This window comes from Falco biarmicus, chromosome 3 (genome assembly GCF_023638135.1).
Source record: "Falco biarmicus isolate bFalBia1 chromosome 3, bFalBia1.pri, whole genome shotgun sequence".
NCBI classification, from domain to species: domain Eukaryota; kingdom Metazoa; phylum Chordata; class Aves; order Falconiformes; family Falconidae; genus Falco; species Falco biarmicus.
Genome location: NC_079290.1, coordinates 52,618,723 through 52,635,209, shown reverse-complemented (window position 1 = coordinate 52,635,209; position 16,487 = coordinate 52,618,723). Strand labels below are relative to the sequence as shown.

Here is a 16,487-nt window from a genome sequence, read left to right as displayed (position 1 = left end):
TAATTCAGTGTAACAGTATCTGTACCGATAGCATTTTTTGGCCCTTAATATTAAAAGTTTTACAGAAAGAAAACACACCCATGATCATAAAATTCCAAAACAATAAACACAAAGCGTTTGGTTTTGGTTTTAGCATCAAACAGCTATTACAAAATGCTAGGCTAAAACCCTTTTCCCCCTAGGCTTCCCAAACAGTGGAAGAGCACCTAACTTTCCTCAACCATAAACTAAGCCCTCTGAGAACTTCAGCTAACATAGAAAATTAAACCATACACATTTAAAATCCTTTTGAAGGTGGTCACCTTCAGAAGAACATTATAAAGAAGTGTTTCTTGCTGACTTTACCTCCCCCCAGCACAAAAACCTTGGCTATTTTTTAAGTCTTGTAAAAGGCAAGAACTAACACGGAGGCAGCTGCCCTGGGCAGATCTGCCAGGGACAGCCAGGCACATCAATCACCTCTGTGCACCATGAACACAAAGTTTAAAAGCTTTCTTTTATAAATACAGCAATAACGAAAGCTTAGACAGACATATTTGCTGCTTATATGACTTGAGGTCAGTAGAGTGATCCTCCCAAATTTAGAAACATTAACTGCTAGAAGTTAAAGGCTGGTCTCAGCAAGATTCAATGTAAGAAACAACTCCAGAAAACAAGAACAAGACTGAACAAAATCAATGGTTAGTGCATCTCCTGTAAGCCACATTTTAAAATTAGCAATGCATGCAGCCACTGGATTATCATCCCCAAACAGTGCTCAGCTTCATTAAAATACATCAGGATGTCAGCCACCTACAGAAATATTTTCTCACTCCTTCAGCATTTTTGTGCACAACACCCTGCTGCCCCTATACACCACATCAGACTTGAGACTTTTGTAACCTCATTGGAGAATTCACCCATACTAAACTATTTCAGGCCACCTAACAGCAGAGGAGGAAACTAACATAAGCTCGGCAGGTTCTGATGCCCAATGAAAAAGTCCTGTCCCACCACCCTGCCAGGTGTGTGCACACATGTACACACACGGACACCAAGAGAGGAATGAGACTAAGAGGCTCAGCTCCTCCATGCAACCCCAGCACCCCACTGACAGAGGCACACTCTTCTAACCAGTATGCTTGAGTACTGTGTTGTAAGGCTACATACCAACTTACAAGACAGAAGACTTCCTTTCATTCCCTTCCATACATTTTGTCTTTCTGAAGTGACCACAGTAACTGTGAAGTATTACCAGCAGAGTAACTAAAGATGCCGATACTTCCCCTTGCAAGACTGCACTTTGCAAGTGTTTAGTAAGCTTTGCTACACTTGAAAAATCAGTTGCCTTGGAGTTTTGCTAACTTTGTGTCTGCTTTAGGACATGCTATTCTTTGAAGTTCAGCCAAGACAATTTATGTACTTCGAAGACCAACGCTAGGGTAGAAGCAGCAGGACTTTTGGTCTGACCTGCTGAAGCCATTCCTGCACTATATTACAGCAACGTAGTTAACTACAGGAACGGCTTCTTCAGGTCAGACCAAGGTCTGTCTCATGCAGCATTCTGCCTTAGACAGAAGTAAACAACAGCCGTGCAAGAGGACTTTAAGCACAATTAGCAAAACCACCCAGAGTCTCCTCCACACCTGTCAGAGGAAACTCATGGCTCAAGAATGCCCAGAGCAGGGAAGAGGCATCTTTGGGCTTAGTAGTTCCAGCGGTTTTCTTCCCTGTATATTTTAACTGCTTACTGAAAGTATCTAAAACTTCCATTGTAGACAAGCCCTTTATCTTGAAAAATTACGGCAACCTCTTCTTCCAGACTTTACAAGACCTCCAGGATTAAGAGTGGAAATTTTGGGAGTCACAAAGCTACACCCGGCAGACACTATGGGTAGCAACAGCAAACCTGACAGCGGACAAGCATTTGGAAAAACACTTCACATACTCAGTAGAAACTTGTCAGCATCCTAAAGCTGAATGCCTCAGCCTGTCCGCTCTGAGCCCCTTTTGGTGCAATGCAATAGAGAGGCCAGGCAGCTGGCACCTCTGGGCTCAGGGAATTTGGCGTTAGCAGGGAGGTGTTCAGCTAAGTGATGATGGAAACTGTGTTGTGACTGACACCCGAGGCGCAGACAGAGGAATAGGAAGAGAGGAGAACTGTGCTTTTTAATCCCCAGTCTGCCATACAGACCATGTAAATCCTGGTTTCAGGATTTACCTGTCAGCCACAGCCTAACCAAGAAGAAGATGCTTTCCTTGGCACTGCAGCTCCTTCCTCCTGCAGGCACCCCACTTTCTTGCAAAGGAAATTCAGGAGCTGCAGGAGAGCTGAATGAAGTCAGAGGTCCTCCCATATGGAGTCAGGACATGCCAGGACATCATGCAGCAGCAGGGACTGTAAGCTGCACCAGGGAGCACATGAAAACTACTACTTTAGTGCAATGACCCTGTTTCACAGACAGTCACTACGGGCGGGATGTTCTTAAATTTTACAGAACTTGTCACACAGTGTTTGTTCACCACAGGCTGACCTGAGGTTGTTGCTCTCTCCGGCTTACCTCTCAATTGCTCTCCTCTGACTACCAACACAGCCACCTGGATGCAAACCTAATTGATTGCCCAATTTAGGATCCAGGGTTCTGATCTGTAGGATTCCCAGCTGTGGTTACTACTCAAGGCAAGCTGTGATTACAATTTATAATGACATTTCATAGTTTAAGTTCCCTGAAGAAAAAAACCACACAAAACCACAGCAAGTTTGAGTCACCTGAGACAGATGTAAATCCAGTGGGGTTACTTCTGATTTAAAACTCCTCCCTTACGTAAAGAATGGAGTTGACTGCAATACTGCATGAAAGCTACATAGTTTTTTGAAACTGTGTGACACTGTAGTGATAAAATTTTGTTAGTTCAGAAAGAAACTGAAAACACTCACTTCAGAGCAGGAACTGAATTGGGCACAGTAACAAAGCACGAATTCACATGAACAAGGAAGGAAAACAACATACTGAATAATAACACATTATATGAACAATACTCATCCAGCACTTTGAATAAGACATTGGTCTTTAATTCTAGATTCTCTAGTTACTCTGTTTGGTAATACTACTAGTTTACTATGACTTATGTATTTAACATTAGATAGCTTGGTGGCAAGAAAAGGTCAGTTACTCATTGCAACCCAAATGACTACAAAGAAATTACAAATTCCTCAGCACAGAACAAATGCTTTAGGCTGTGTGCCACCAGGAGCAGAGTCTGCCATCTATTGTAGAATTACACATAGAATCAGAGAATCATTTAGGTTGGAAAAATCATCGAGTCCAACCATGTTCTTACACCCCCACCCAAAAAAAAAAAAAAGTCAGCTGGAGCTTTGCTTTGGTACAAAGAGATGCTCAGAACCATCTATGCCACTATCTGTGCCATCCTCCCCTTCCTTCAGCTGAGCTGTGCAAACACAAAGCTGTCTGTGCCTTCACTGCTAATAAGCAGCAGTTCACGAGGAGGTTGACTACAGAGGAGTACACACAGATCCCAAAGCATATAATAGAAGGGCAGCATTAATCTCCTCTTGTTACGAAATCAAGAAGTATGCAGTGCATGGAAGCTGTCAGGGCTAGATGTTAAAATGCCTTTCTTCTGGAAAAAACAGTTTATAACTTGAAATTTTCGACAGTTTTAAAAAGCTTATTTCCTCATTGAAAAAGGCAGACTTTTTTATTGGAAGGAGAGAAAGAAGGTCTTAAGAGGGGCCTGCAATACACATTTGAGCCAGATGTTACTAACTCATGGGGAAGATGGAGACAATTTCTTGTTGTGTTTCTCCCCAGCCTCTATTCAACCTGCCATAAAAAAAAAAAAAAAAAAAAAAAAAAAAAAAAAAGACAGCATGGCTGAAATACAAGTTAAATGGTCATAAGTCTGGCTTGACTGCAAATTAAAGTGGAATTTTATTACACTTTGCAAGAGGCATGATTTCATCAGGAGACTTTACAAAACTGACAGCAAGCTTAAATTACAAGTCAATTTAACTGTGTGTTAATTAGGCATTTAACAAGAAATTAAAGACAATCTAAAGCTAAAACTGTACTTTTATAGAAGTCTATCCCTCTCTCTCTTACTAGGACAAAAGGAATAATGAAATGTTTCTCTAGTAAATCAGCACAAGTTCAGAAAGATCAAAGATTTGTAATACCTACATGGTCCACTGAGCAGGTGTGGTTACTCCTTCGCAGCCAAATGCAAGGGAGTAATGAACAGCCACTGCAAGCCTTATATCTCTTTGTCTTTCAGCCTGGCCTCTGACAGGCACAGTATTGGAACAGTTTCATTCTAGTATATATTATCTCTGCAGATTATGAAATCTTATTTCCCTGTGAAAGTACTTACAGCAAAGACAGTAAATCCACTACTGCTGGAAATGAGTCCAGAAAGATAAAAAGGGAGGAAAAGACCTAAACCAGGGCTTATCCTCCAGTTTATGGAGACATTTATTAACACCCAGTAGGAGCAGGAAGATCAGTCCATCTTCCTTCCTGCCAGAAGTTACCCGTGCAATATCTGCGAGCAGGGGCATTAACCAGCCCTTTCTGTCCCAGCCTTCAGGTTGCTTCTGCTGCTTCCACTTCTTAGGCTCCTGCAGGGTTACAGATGCTCACAACTCTAATTCAACTCACACTGGTTATTTCTGTAAGGTAAGATCCCTTTGTTTTTGCAGCAAACTTACCCCTCGCCACCAAATAGTCCAGTCGTTTCCAACAGTCCGGAATGTTTCCAAGACAGAAACATTAATTTTGTACTGAGCCTAGACCAAGGGAGTCCTTATCTCTGGCAAGGCTTCACAGACTGAACAAACAGTCAAGCTTTCATTGATATAAAAGGATGAGAACACATACATGCTCATATACTAAAAAGAACATCTGAAAAAAAGAAATGCTGTTAAAATAAAGAAAACAAAAACAGAAGCTGCATGTCATCAGTAGGAAACATGGAAGGTCACTGAAACATCTGCTCAATTGCGTTATCTGTTAAATGTTTCTTCAAGAAGGCAGGGGTTGTATTGTCTTTCAGCAGCTTTGATTATTTTGTAAGCCTCACATCTCTCTATGTGAGATTGTACGCAAAGCCCAGCGCATCTCAAGAATGTGCAGACAGGCACAGCAGGGTAGCAAAAGTACTGCAGAGGTTTATGTTTCATATTATTTGTTGACTGCTGACTGCATTTCAGTATTTCAAAGAACAGCAGAACTGACTCCAAAAGAAAAGGCTCTCTACCTGCCAGAACACCACAATTTTGGAAAAAGACAACTTTTGTCTACATTTTTCAGCATTCATGTGCATCAAGCTGATAGGAAGTAACTGGTTTCCTCCCCCCAAAATGATCCTTGATGAAACTGGGCAGAGTTGAAGAGCATAAGCCTAAGGCATAAATAAGACATAATAACAAAGGGCACAGGGAGGTGGATTGCTAGATATCGGGAAGAATGCAGCTGCATGAACTGGTAAGTACACTTTAGCAGGCCCAGTTTTTAGATGGACCTCTACAGTCTACAGCTGACAGTGCACTGCTCTCAACACCTGATGCAGAAAAGTTTGCCTCTGTGGTGGATGATGGAAGGAAATCTGTTTATGGTCTCACTTGTGAGCCCATCAACAAGATCATGTGGTTGGTAGAGCTATTTCAGCCATACCTAATCCTTAGACAAGGTAGCCAGTCAAGAGGGAGCCTGGCAAACCAAAGACTCTAAAATAATAGATTAAGATAGAATCCTAACACTCCGGCCTACATGTATTTTTTTTTAAATCAGGTTTTTATTTAAATTGACATTTGCCAATATATCTTTGCATGGAACCTACACGTTGCATTTTTTTGTTGCAAGAAGTATTGTCATGGCAGTGGCTGTAGCTGTCTAGACCTGAAAAAAGGAAGAACAAAAAAAGAATCCATCACATCTTTGATACAGCTATTACGTGACTAACTGGAACCAAGGTATGAAGTCATGCTGCAGCTCTTTTGGGGACCTATCACCAAGTAAACATCAGAAGGTTTGGCAGACATGCAGAAGTAACGATGAGTGGGAAACAAATGCCTTGCTTCACTTCTGTCATCTTCCAGCTTGTTGAAACTTCAGTGTTTGTTCACAGGTCTCCAGAGGAGAGAAGAGCGCCTGTGTGCTCAGGTCCTGTGGAGCAGTAGGGCTGCCAGGTCCCCACCGCAGGGGGACCAGTACAGGGGAAAAAGACTCACCTCAGAGAGAAACTGCAAGTATAAATGGAATTACAAAACTCTGTTTTGAGCAGTGGGTGCAGACAATAGTCTGCAAATGAACTAGCGCAGACAGGCTCACAGCCCTGCTGCCCACGGAGAGAACAGGAAGGCCAGCCATCTGCCCCGTCACCTCTGGGTTCCCCATTGAAGGAGCCACTGAACCACCTCAGTTAGGACCTGGCAGCAGACAGGGATGCGATGCTATGGTAAGTTCCCTCCCTCAGTCCAAGAAAGAGCAAGGCAAGCCAACGGTACAGGTTCATCCTTACCAGCCACACTGATAGCGATGCAAAACAAAGGTTTGGGGGACAGAAAAGGAAGTTTTTCCTAGTTATTCATACAAATTTCTTTGTTTATTTTCATATCATGGCCTATTGAAAGCTTACAGGAAACTATAAAAGGGTGGAGAATAAAGCAGGAAAATACACAACGAGAGTCTTAAGTACACAGTTTCCAAAGGACAACAACTGGGCCGTGACCTGGAAAAGCTACAGTTGATTCTTATATTATAATCACCATGAAACAGCTAATAAACAGGCTTTGAAATACTGCTTCTGTTTTTTAAGAGCTGCCTGTCAGTACTTTTTCTTGAAGGGAGGGAGAGGGGTAAAGAGGAGGACCTCCTGTGTCCCCTTCTGCACCCAATCTTCTGGAAATTTTGGGAATGTATTAAAAAAACAGATGAAACATGAACTAGAGACATATCTAAGTAAACATGATGAATTCTACTTGTATTAAGTGTACTGGAGCTAAACTTACGGCGCTGCAAAGCAGAGGGCAAGGCACAAAGGCACATTCAGTCAGAGATTGTGCAACATTTCATGAGGAAGGAGCCCTTCAGAATGAATAGCTTTACTTCTCGGAAGTATTATGAAGATTCTGAAGCCTCAGATGCCTTTATTCCTCTCTGTGTTATGTCTGCAGTATGAATACCCATTCAACCAAGAGCGAATGAGTCAGGCATCACAACCTGGTGAGACATGTCAAAGCAGAGTATCAGCGTGCTGACGCATCACCTGTGCATATGCATAGACACCATTTGAGAGATCAAGGAAGGGAATCCAACCAAGCTTCCCACACAGCAACGCAATGCTTGCTAATCAAAACCTCTAATCCTATGCTGGCAAAGCAAAGGGGATGGTAGAGCCTAGCGCCCTCTTTTCTCTTATCTGACTTTCATGATTTAAGTAGCACAGCAAAAAACCCCAACTTGATTCTGTTGGCAGCATAACAAAGAAAAATCAGTTCAAATGGTGACTGATGATAGCTTAAAGCAGATTTAACTCAGAAATATTGCATGAGAGGGAATTTTGGGTTACAAATGATGTAAAAAGACAGACAGGGAAAACAAGCTTAACCTCTAACCTTTGTTTCATAAATTATTATCATCACAAATACAAGGTTACCACAATGAAATGTTCCAATTTACAGGGTCACATGTTTGAGTGTCTGGACTGTAAATTAACTAGATTTAACTTACTCACTGGGTTATCATCATTCTAACTTGTAATTAACATAATTCTATTCCTTTCCCATGTGTGGCCCACAGATGCCAAGAATATTCCATAGGTAGCATGTTAGTTCCCATGCCCCAGTGACCATGCAGAGGACTCTAATGACTACCACACCATCTGACTTTCCTAATTAGGATTAACAAAAGCTGGTGCTAGTTTCCTGTTAACACTAAGAATATACAGACATGCACATGAAGATGGCATGCTCTCCTGGTGAGTACCAGAGCATATCCAGATAGCAGCACAAAAATGCATCAAGAGAAAAAGTTACAGAAACCCCAACTAAACCAACCTAGAGCTTGCATGAAACAGTGTTGAGATGACTATGTTTAACAGCAGCTGCCCAATGACAAAAGCTTTTCTTATGTAACTACCAGCACAGTTCCCTTGGTACCAGAGCGGATACGTGCTTTTACTGTTTTCATGACTGAGGTCTGAGTCACTGAAAGCTTATGGCTTCAATCCACTACAGTGGCACCCAGGATCCTTAAGAAAACATCTGCTGGAACTGCCTGCGACCACAGAGGAAGATTTGATAAGCCAACTTATCCCTCACTTAACAGAAGCCTCTAGCAAAACCTGCTATCCTCTATACGAACAGCTAGAAAATGTGGTAGAACCAAAGATGAAAGAGTACATGGTTGTAGTTCTTACTGTACTTTGAATCAGTTGTCTTACTAAGCAAATACATTGCTTTCATTTATAAGTTAACACTGATCGAGGGCTAAAAATCAGTCCTTAAGGAGTGGAGACCCCACTTGGCTACGTCAACACAAACTGAACATCAGCCATTGCACTGGATGGCAGACAAGTCACTTAACAGCATTTTAAATTGTTCTGCTCAAGCAGATTTTCCTATTTCAGTGAAAGACATCACATATGTTTAAATTAAGAAGCAGCATAGACTTAACCTGCCTTTGGATCTATTCTTAACTAGGTGATCTCCTCCCACATCACCAGTATACACTTGTCCCAAGACAGACATACATTAAAAAAACACGGTTGTCTACAACAGATTAATGTTTAATTAAAGAACAGGAGAAAGTTGAGATGAGAATAACAAAATAAACTCCAGGTTAACATTTGAAATTAATATTACTAGTTTCAAGTAGGCTCAAACAGACCACATTAGAATACCTGTTACAGGTTAGCCAAGCATCCTGGGATTTTATGTCACAGCTCCATCAAAAAATTCTTCCTTTACACCACTGATTCCCTCCTCATTAACACTGATTTCAGTAGAAATTATGAATACATACAATTTCCTCTTTAACACAGAAAAAGCAAAATCCAATTTTTTATCAAAACAAAGTTTGTGATCATTAGTTTGAAAAAAACACAGTAACAGCAAACTTCTTCTGTTTGGGCTGATGCCCCCACCAGCAACTGTGCAGTTTTAGTTCATAATCTGTGTGACTCCAAGCACCAAATGAGTATAGAAACCCAATTCCATCCTTCCCCTGCTTCAGTGGATGTGTCCTCAAGAGAAATCTACATGGGAAGAAACCTTTCTGCCCTTTTACTCTCCCTGTGTTGGTTGCCAAGTAGTGAATTTTAGTTTCTTGTGCAACTGAAGTGTCAATGAAAGAAACTGCAGCATTTTCTTAGGGCAGCAATATTTCAAGACCTCAGCTCAGTGCAGCTGTAGTTGAACAGATCCTTCTAATTCTAGTGTCTAAATTTGTTCAAAAAGGTGAAGGGGATTTTTGCACTGATAAAGAAGTATTTTAAACATAGACTGTACTTATGGAGAGTAGTTCAGTCTATCTCCTCATTACCTGTGGACGCAGGTAAGTGACGTTGTTTATCTGAAGTTAAGATAAAAACCAGCCAGCACTCAAAAAAGAAATCCTGTCTGGTGGTGGCGAAGAGGCTTCATTCTTAGAGGAACAGCTGAGTTTAGAAAGAGGGCTAATCATTTTAGGGGACTGAAATTTGATTGCATTGAAGAAAGCAAACTTCTGCAATTTAGAAACTACCAGGTTACAACCTTTGTGTCAAGCCTTCTCTGAGTAGTATTACTTCACTTTGCTGATTAAAAAATTGGAGAGAATTGCAATTACAGGGAGGAATTTAAGATGTGCAGCGGCATCTTTTTGGTCATAACATGGATTGCAGAGATTCTAATCATGAGTGACTTGTGGATTTACACCAGACATAACTTTTTGGATTTGGTAGCCATCCCTTAAAAAATAAATTTGACAGAACAATAAGTGGCTTCTCCAAACAACTTCATACACATTCTTTTATTTCTTGGCAAGTCAAAGCTTTTGCTAAAATGACAGCAGCAACTGCTGAGCTTAATCGTTGTCTGCCTTACTGAGTAACAGCTTTTATTTATTTTTCAAAAGCTTCAAAGTCCACACTCACCAAAACTCAAGCTCTTAATTATTTCTGCCACAGTGCAAAGCCACTTTCTTCAATCATAAACCCACCACCCTTTATGCTTTCTGCTCTTTTGCTGACACATCTTTTTCCTCCTGCTACTCCCACGTGAGTATCCCCATTTCTATGGTCTGACTTCAGCACCATTCATTGCTTTCTTGTTTGCTGAGCACCCTTTTCTGCCTTTCAGGTTCTGACCCCGTCCCATGCTCAACGAGCCCCAGCACAAGTGTAGGATGGTGTGTAGTGAAATATTCCACCCAAGAAGGACAGTCATGTTGACAGTACTGCCCCTGGCAGGCACTTGTGCTGCAATAAACAAAGCTAAAAGAAACAGTGCATTCACGGAGCAGAAATCTTGAAAATGTACATAGATCAATTCTGTATAAAAAGTGCTTTTGTTTCCTGTTCAGGAACAGGTTTTTTAATTAACTGAAAGGGAGGAGTTGTAAAAACCAGGAACAATGACTGAGTCAGCAGCTCAGCCAGTTCTTAGTAGCTTACAGGGCTTTTACATGAGACAGAATAAACGTATTTCATTCAGAGTTAGAGACGTTTTTATCAATATGTAGAGAGACTTCAGAGCCTGGGCTTGGTATCCTGAAAGACCGTCTGTGTATTACAGAGCAGCTTATTGTTTCAAAGCTCATATCTCATTTGCTTGCTGAATATACATGTGGTTTACAATCTCTAGCTGAGTGTGTATTTTTTTTTTTCTTTCTCCCCTCTCCCTCAACTTAAATCTACTGAAGTATTGCACTCAAATTACTGGAAAACCTGTTGCTCAAGTAGTTCCCAGCGTCCGTGTATGAGCAATGGAAAGGAGGAGTTGCTGTTCTTTTGTGTGATTAAAAAGACAATTTTCTTGGGAAAGGTACTATCACTGTGGATTGTCAATGCCCAGTGCAGACTGTAGCTTTGCTTACATATTTTCAAAGTGTTTAAATTAGGGAGGAATTCAATTTACTATAGCTCTGACCACCAGCGATCACGAGCAAGTTCTGAAAACAAGTTCACTTCTGGAACAAATTAGACAACATATTTATAACTGAAATTAAGCCAATTTCCAAAGAAACTCCCTAATTACACAACAGAACTGGTTCATTCAGCTAAAGTCTCCTGTCAAGGACAGTATTCAGTGTTAACTACATTTTATGCTACAGGTAAAACTATACTAAAGAGAATTTAAAACAAGTGTAGAGCCAAAATAATACACAATCTGCAAATCACCTTAATGAAATGCATGTAGTAGCTTACTCTCCAAAAATTGTCATCCATAATGCTGTAATATCTATCAAGCATGCCAACTAACTTGCAGCAAGCAAACATTTGTAACTTTTTTGGTTTAGGATCAGCAGTCACGTTTATATCATTGCCTTAGTGCCTCAGCTGAAAAGCTGGTGGTATTTTGATACCCATACTCTGCAAGAGGTAAGCCATCTCTTCACTCACTCTGTATGAATGCAACAGAGCTTCTGTCAGAATCATTTGTCTGGCTTCCAGTACAAGAGGACATTGATTCAGCACTGTGCAATTTATCTATGAAGCAGACAAAGCTCTTGATAACAGCTCAAGATGAATGAAATCAGCTTTTAAGAATGAACATTTTGGCATATGTTCACAGCATGTGCTAGTGGGACGAAAAGAGAGAAGAAAAGAGAGAAGAAAAGAGAGAAGAAAAGAGAGAAGAAAAGAGAGAAGAAAAGAGAGAAGAAAAGAGAGAAGAAAAGAGAGAAGAAAAGAGAGAAGAAAAGAGAGAAGAAAAGAGAGAAGAAAAGAGAGAAGAAAAGAGAGAAGAAAAGAGAGAAGAAAAGAGAGAAGAAAAGAGAGAAGAAAAGAGAGAAGAAAAGAGAGAAGAAAAGAGAGAAGAAAAGAGAGAAGAAAAGAGAGAAGAAAAGAGAGAAGAAAAGAGAGAAGAAAAGAGAGAAGAAAAGAGAGAAGAAAAGAGAGAAGAAAAGAGAGAAGAAAAGAGAGAAGAAAAGAGAGAAGAAAAGAGAGAAGAAAAGAGAGAAGAAAAGAGAGAAGAAAAGAGAGAAGAAAAGAGAGAAGAAAAGAGAGAAGAAAAGAGAGAAGAAAAGAGAGAAGAAAAGAGAGAAGAAAAGAGAGAAGAAAAGAGAGAAGAAAAGAGAGAAGAAAAGAGAGAAGAAAAGAGAGAAGAAAAGAGAGAAGAAAAGAGAGAAGAAAAGAGAGAAGAAAAGAGAGAAGAAAAGAGAGAAGAAAAGAGAGAAGAAAAGAGAGAAGAAAAGAGAGAAGAAAAGAGAGAAGAAAAGAGAGAAGAAAAGAGAGAAGAAAAGAGAGAAGAAAAGAGAGAAGAAAAGAGAGAAGAAAAGAGAGAAGAAAAGAGAGAAGAAAAGAGAGAAGAAAAGAGAGAAGAAAAGAGAGAAGAAAAGAGAGAAGAAAAGAGAGAAGAAAAGAGAGAAGAAAAGAGAGAAGAAAAGAGAGAAGAAAAGAGAGAAGAAAAGAGAGAAGAAAAGAGAGAAGAAAAGAGAGAAGAAAAGAGAGAAGAAAAGAGAGAAGAAAAGAGAGAAGAAAAGAGAGAAGAAAAGAGAGAAGAAAAGAGAGAAGAAAAGAGAGAAGAAAAGAGAGAAGAAAAGAGAGAAGAAAAGAGAGAAGAAAAGAGAGAAGAAAAGAGAGAAGAAAAGAGAGAAGAAAAGAGAGAAGAAAAGAGAGAAGAAAAGAGAGAAGAAAAGAGAGAAGAAAAGAGAGAAGAAAAGAGAGAAGAAAAGAGAGAAGAAAAGAGAGAAGAAAAGAGAGAAGAAAAGAGAGAAGAAAAGAGAGAAGAAAAGAGAGAAGAAAAGAGAGAAGAAAAGAGAGAAGAAAAGAGAGAAGAAAAGAGAGAAGAAAAGAGAGAAGAAAAGAGAGAAGAAAAGAGAGAAGAAAAGAGAGAAGAAAAGAGAGAAGAAAAGAGAGAAGAAAAGAGAGAAGAAAAGAGAGAAGAAAAGAGAGAAGAAAAGCAAAAGATGAGCTGAAAAGGTGGGTGAAGAGAGATGGTGGGTAAGAGCACTGCCACTTCATTTAATTTTCACTGCTACTTAAGAAGGCAACAAAGATGATAAATCTAAAATGCAGATCTAAGTAAGATACGCATCTACCTCAGTTCTCTTGAACACATTCCATCACACATATTTTGTTTCATTACCTTAAATAAGGTGGGTACCATCTAAACCCCTCTCTGGCAGTTCAAATTATCATAGCTGAATCCAAAAGGTATAAAGAAACAGAATACCCAGCCAATTTTTCCCTCTTACAAGAAGCCTGCCTGCTTGCTGAGAGCCAAACAAAACCAGTTAGTAGAGGCAGCCTAGCTTAAAACAGCTTGACAGAAAATAAATGCTACAGACTACACATGGAGTGATTCAGTTTCAAAGGTGTTTTTAGAAGACCACTTAGGGGATTTTGTTTTCTCCATGTAAATGGTAATTCATGATTTGAAGAGTTGTACTATGCCTTGCTAATGCTTTCTGAAATGCTATTGAATATTTCATCCTACATGCATTTCCAGTGAAACCTTCTTACTAAAACTGGTTTGGGCATCTCCGGTTGAAAGCCATTTTTGCACCAATTCCATTTTGCAGCCTTTCAAAGAAAGGGCTGTGAAGTAGTAATTATCACAGTGGCTGGCCGCCTATTTGTCTTTGAATGCCCATGGACCTCCCCAGCTGCTAGACTATCAATGAGATATGTTATTATATACTGATTTTTAAGTACACAAGCTAACATTAGCAGCTGAGAATGTGCCAGAGAAATTCTGTGCTTTGAATTCCTGTAAAAGATCTTCAGTTTTAAAACAAAGTGATCTTACATCTACCTCTGGGATTAAGAGAAATACTATTAAAATTTTCAGTTCGAAAAAGTTATTCCCTGAACAATGAAACTAAATCAATACTGAGCAGTTTGTACTAGCACACAGATTTAGGGTGGTTACTGTAGATATTTTGAAAGAGTCAGATGATGCTTAGAGACCAGAAAAACTGGGACATCCCAAGCTAAAAGCAACTCAAACCCCAAAACCATCAAAAGATCGGTCTTTGCTAGAGTTATCACAAAGTATTGAAAAAGTCCCAACAGCTTAACATTCCTTCCAGGAAAATGACTATTTCAGTCGAGATTTCTGAAACATAGACATTTCTGTCTTTCTGAGCAGAAAGACAAAGACACAGTTAAGAACCCCCACCTTTGAAATTACATGAACTGCACTCTTTGAGGCAGTGATTTCCTAAAAATGTCCTTCCCTTCATTCTTCAACTGCACTACTGCAATACCCAGCAAGAGCAAAGCCCAACAGCATACGTGGCCTCCCACGCAGCAAGCCACCACAGACATGCAGTGGCACAGTCATTACCATGCTGCAGAAGATCGCTTGCAGAAGGGTCACCCTGCTCCAAGGAAGCACCCCAACACCTCTCTCAGCCCTTCAGTCTGCCACCGCCTTCTACCATGATGGGTTGCCTTGAGGGGACCGAGCATCTACACCACCACCACTACCCTGCCACTGAAAACGTCGGTCTTTACCACTAGTAAACTTGCCCAACAGTGCGTGCTGGGGTTCATAGTAGTCACAGGCATGGCTTACTCTGACTGGACATACGGCACTACAGCCAGTAGGCTTATCTACACACAGCTTCAATATCTGCTTAACTAAATTAGTACAAAACATGTTTAGTTAAATCACTGGAAAGACCGTCACCAGCTAAGCCAAGCCAATCTGGTTTACAATCTGTACAATTTTATCTGCTGGGGGGTCTCTGACTGCAGGATGTTGAAGGGAGCAATTCCAGGGTCCTCACCTTTCTTCCCTGCAACCCCTCCGCTTGCTTTGAGCACAACACAGAGGCCTCCCTTGCCACTCTGCGCTGTGAATTGCCCCAGTGGCCAGGGGTCTAAATACCTATAACAGTTACTTAACGTCTTACCTACAGGTTACTCTTCACCATACGCACTCCTGCCTGCTACAGGCTTCTCATGGCTGACCAGGCAGATCAGTTGCCAGCTCTGGGAAGACTCAGCTGAGCCAGCTCTCAGAAAGCTGTATGCCAGCTGACCCAAGATTTTTCTTGGACAGGAGTCAGAAAACCACTCTGCACACTTTCCATCTGATTCGCATTAAACAAGTGCTATGATAGCCAAATAGCACAAAGCGACAATCTGCAGTATGATAAAAAGGTGGGTATTTCTCATTTTCCACAGTAGAGAAGATGAGTGGTATGCATCTATTCTGTTTGGATGTACAGCCGTCACATATGCTATTGCACGTATCCGCTTCTTTGAACCAGCACGCCTGGCAGCAGCAAGGCGGATACGGCAGCGCCGGGCCTCATCCTGAAAAGCGCAGGACGTCTTCCAGGGACTCCCGGCATGCAGACCTTGGTTGCTATCGGATGCTGGGTTGCTGCTCCTTCCCTGCTATTGTTAAATGGGCAAGGCAGTACACGCTGTGATCTTATGCATCCATGGTGCTGTGTGGGTAGACCCTACGTGCCTCACTTCCAGGGCTTTTAGGGAAAATCCAAGGTCGTGGCAGACAGCTGATCCGTGAAGCCTGAGCACATCTTCGTTCAGAGCTGAAAGCTTAGTGTGGCCCTTTATGTTTTACTTACTTGCTTCTTCCCTGGCAAACATCATGTGTGCCAATTCCTCCCTACTCCCACTCTCCCTCGCTCAGAAATATTTCCCTCTGAAGAAAAGGAAAAGCAAGCAAGGAAATATGTTAGAAACATCATTTGTGATTCTCCTCTAGAAAGTAGTATAGCCAGGAATCAGTATGACCCAATTTTCATAGTAAATGTCTGAATTGTACTGTTAAAAAAAAAAAAATATATATGCTACTCAAAATTATTTTTTTCTTCCACCATTAAAAAAAAATGCTTTAGAGTTAATAGTATTATTGAGAGAAGTGAAAGTTAAAAAGCATTCTTCCTGGAGAAATAATAGAGAATGAGTTTATCTATGACCACATAGCACAACACTCTAATGATCAGCAAGAAAAGAAAGCTTAATTAGTAAGTAAATTAAGCCAGATTCCAATCCTTCACAACAGAAAAGCAGTATTAGCAGCTTACTTATACCAGAAATATCAAAACCACACACTTAAGATCTTTGTGCAAGATTATAGCACAAAGCACTATAGGCTAATGCAGGAATGCCAGACAATTTAATTACATTTTCTATTGAAAAATTAAACCATATGTATAGTTCATCAGATCAAGCTTTCTAACATGTTTCTGTTTTTGATATCCAACATCTGTCTGAAAATGAGATTTTCGTTTCCCTCATGAAATCTGATTCTAGCTCCACAGCCAAACTGAAGCAGCATTGATGGAAAGAAGTGAGGGAAG

The 16,487-nt window shown here is 40.6% G+C and overlaps 1 protein-coding gene across 2 annotated transcripts in view; it reads right to left on the bottom strand.

Moving 5' to 3' along the window:
* Window positions 1-16,487, bottom strand: part of GAREM1 (GRB2 associated regulator of MAPK1 subtype 1) — a 107,119-nt gene that overhangs the window by 24,035 nt on the left and 66,597 nt on the right. The window lies entirely within an intron of this gene.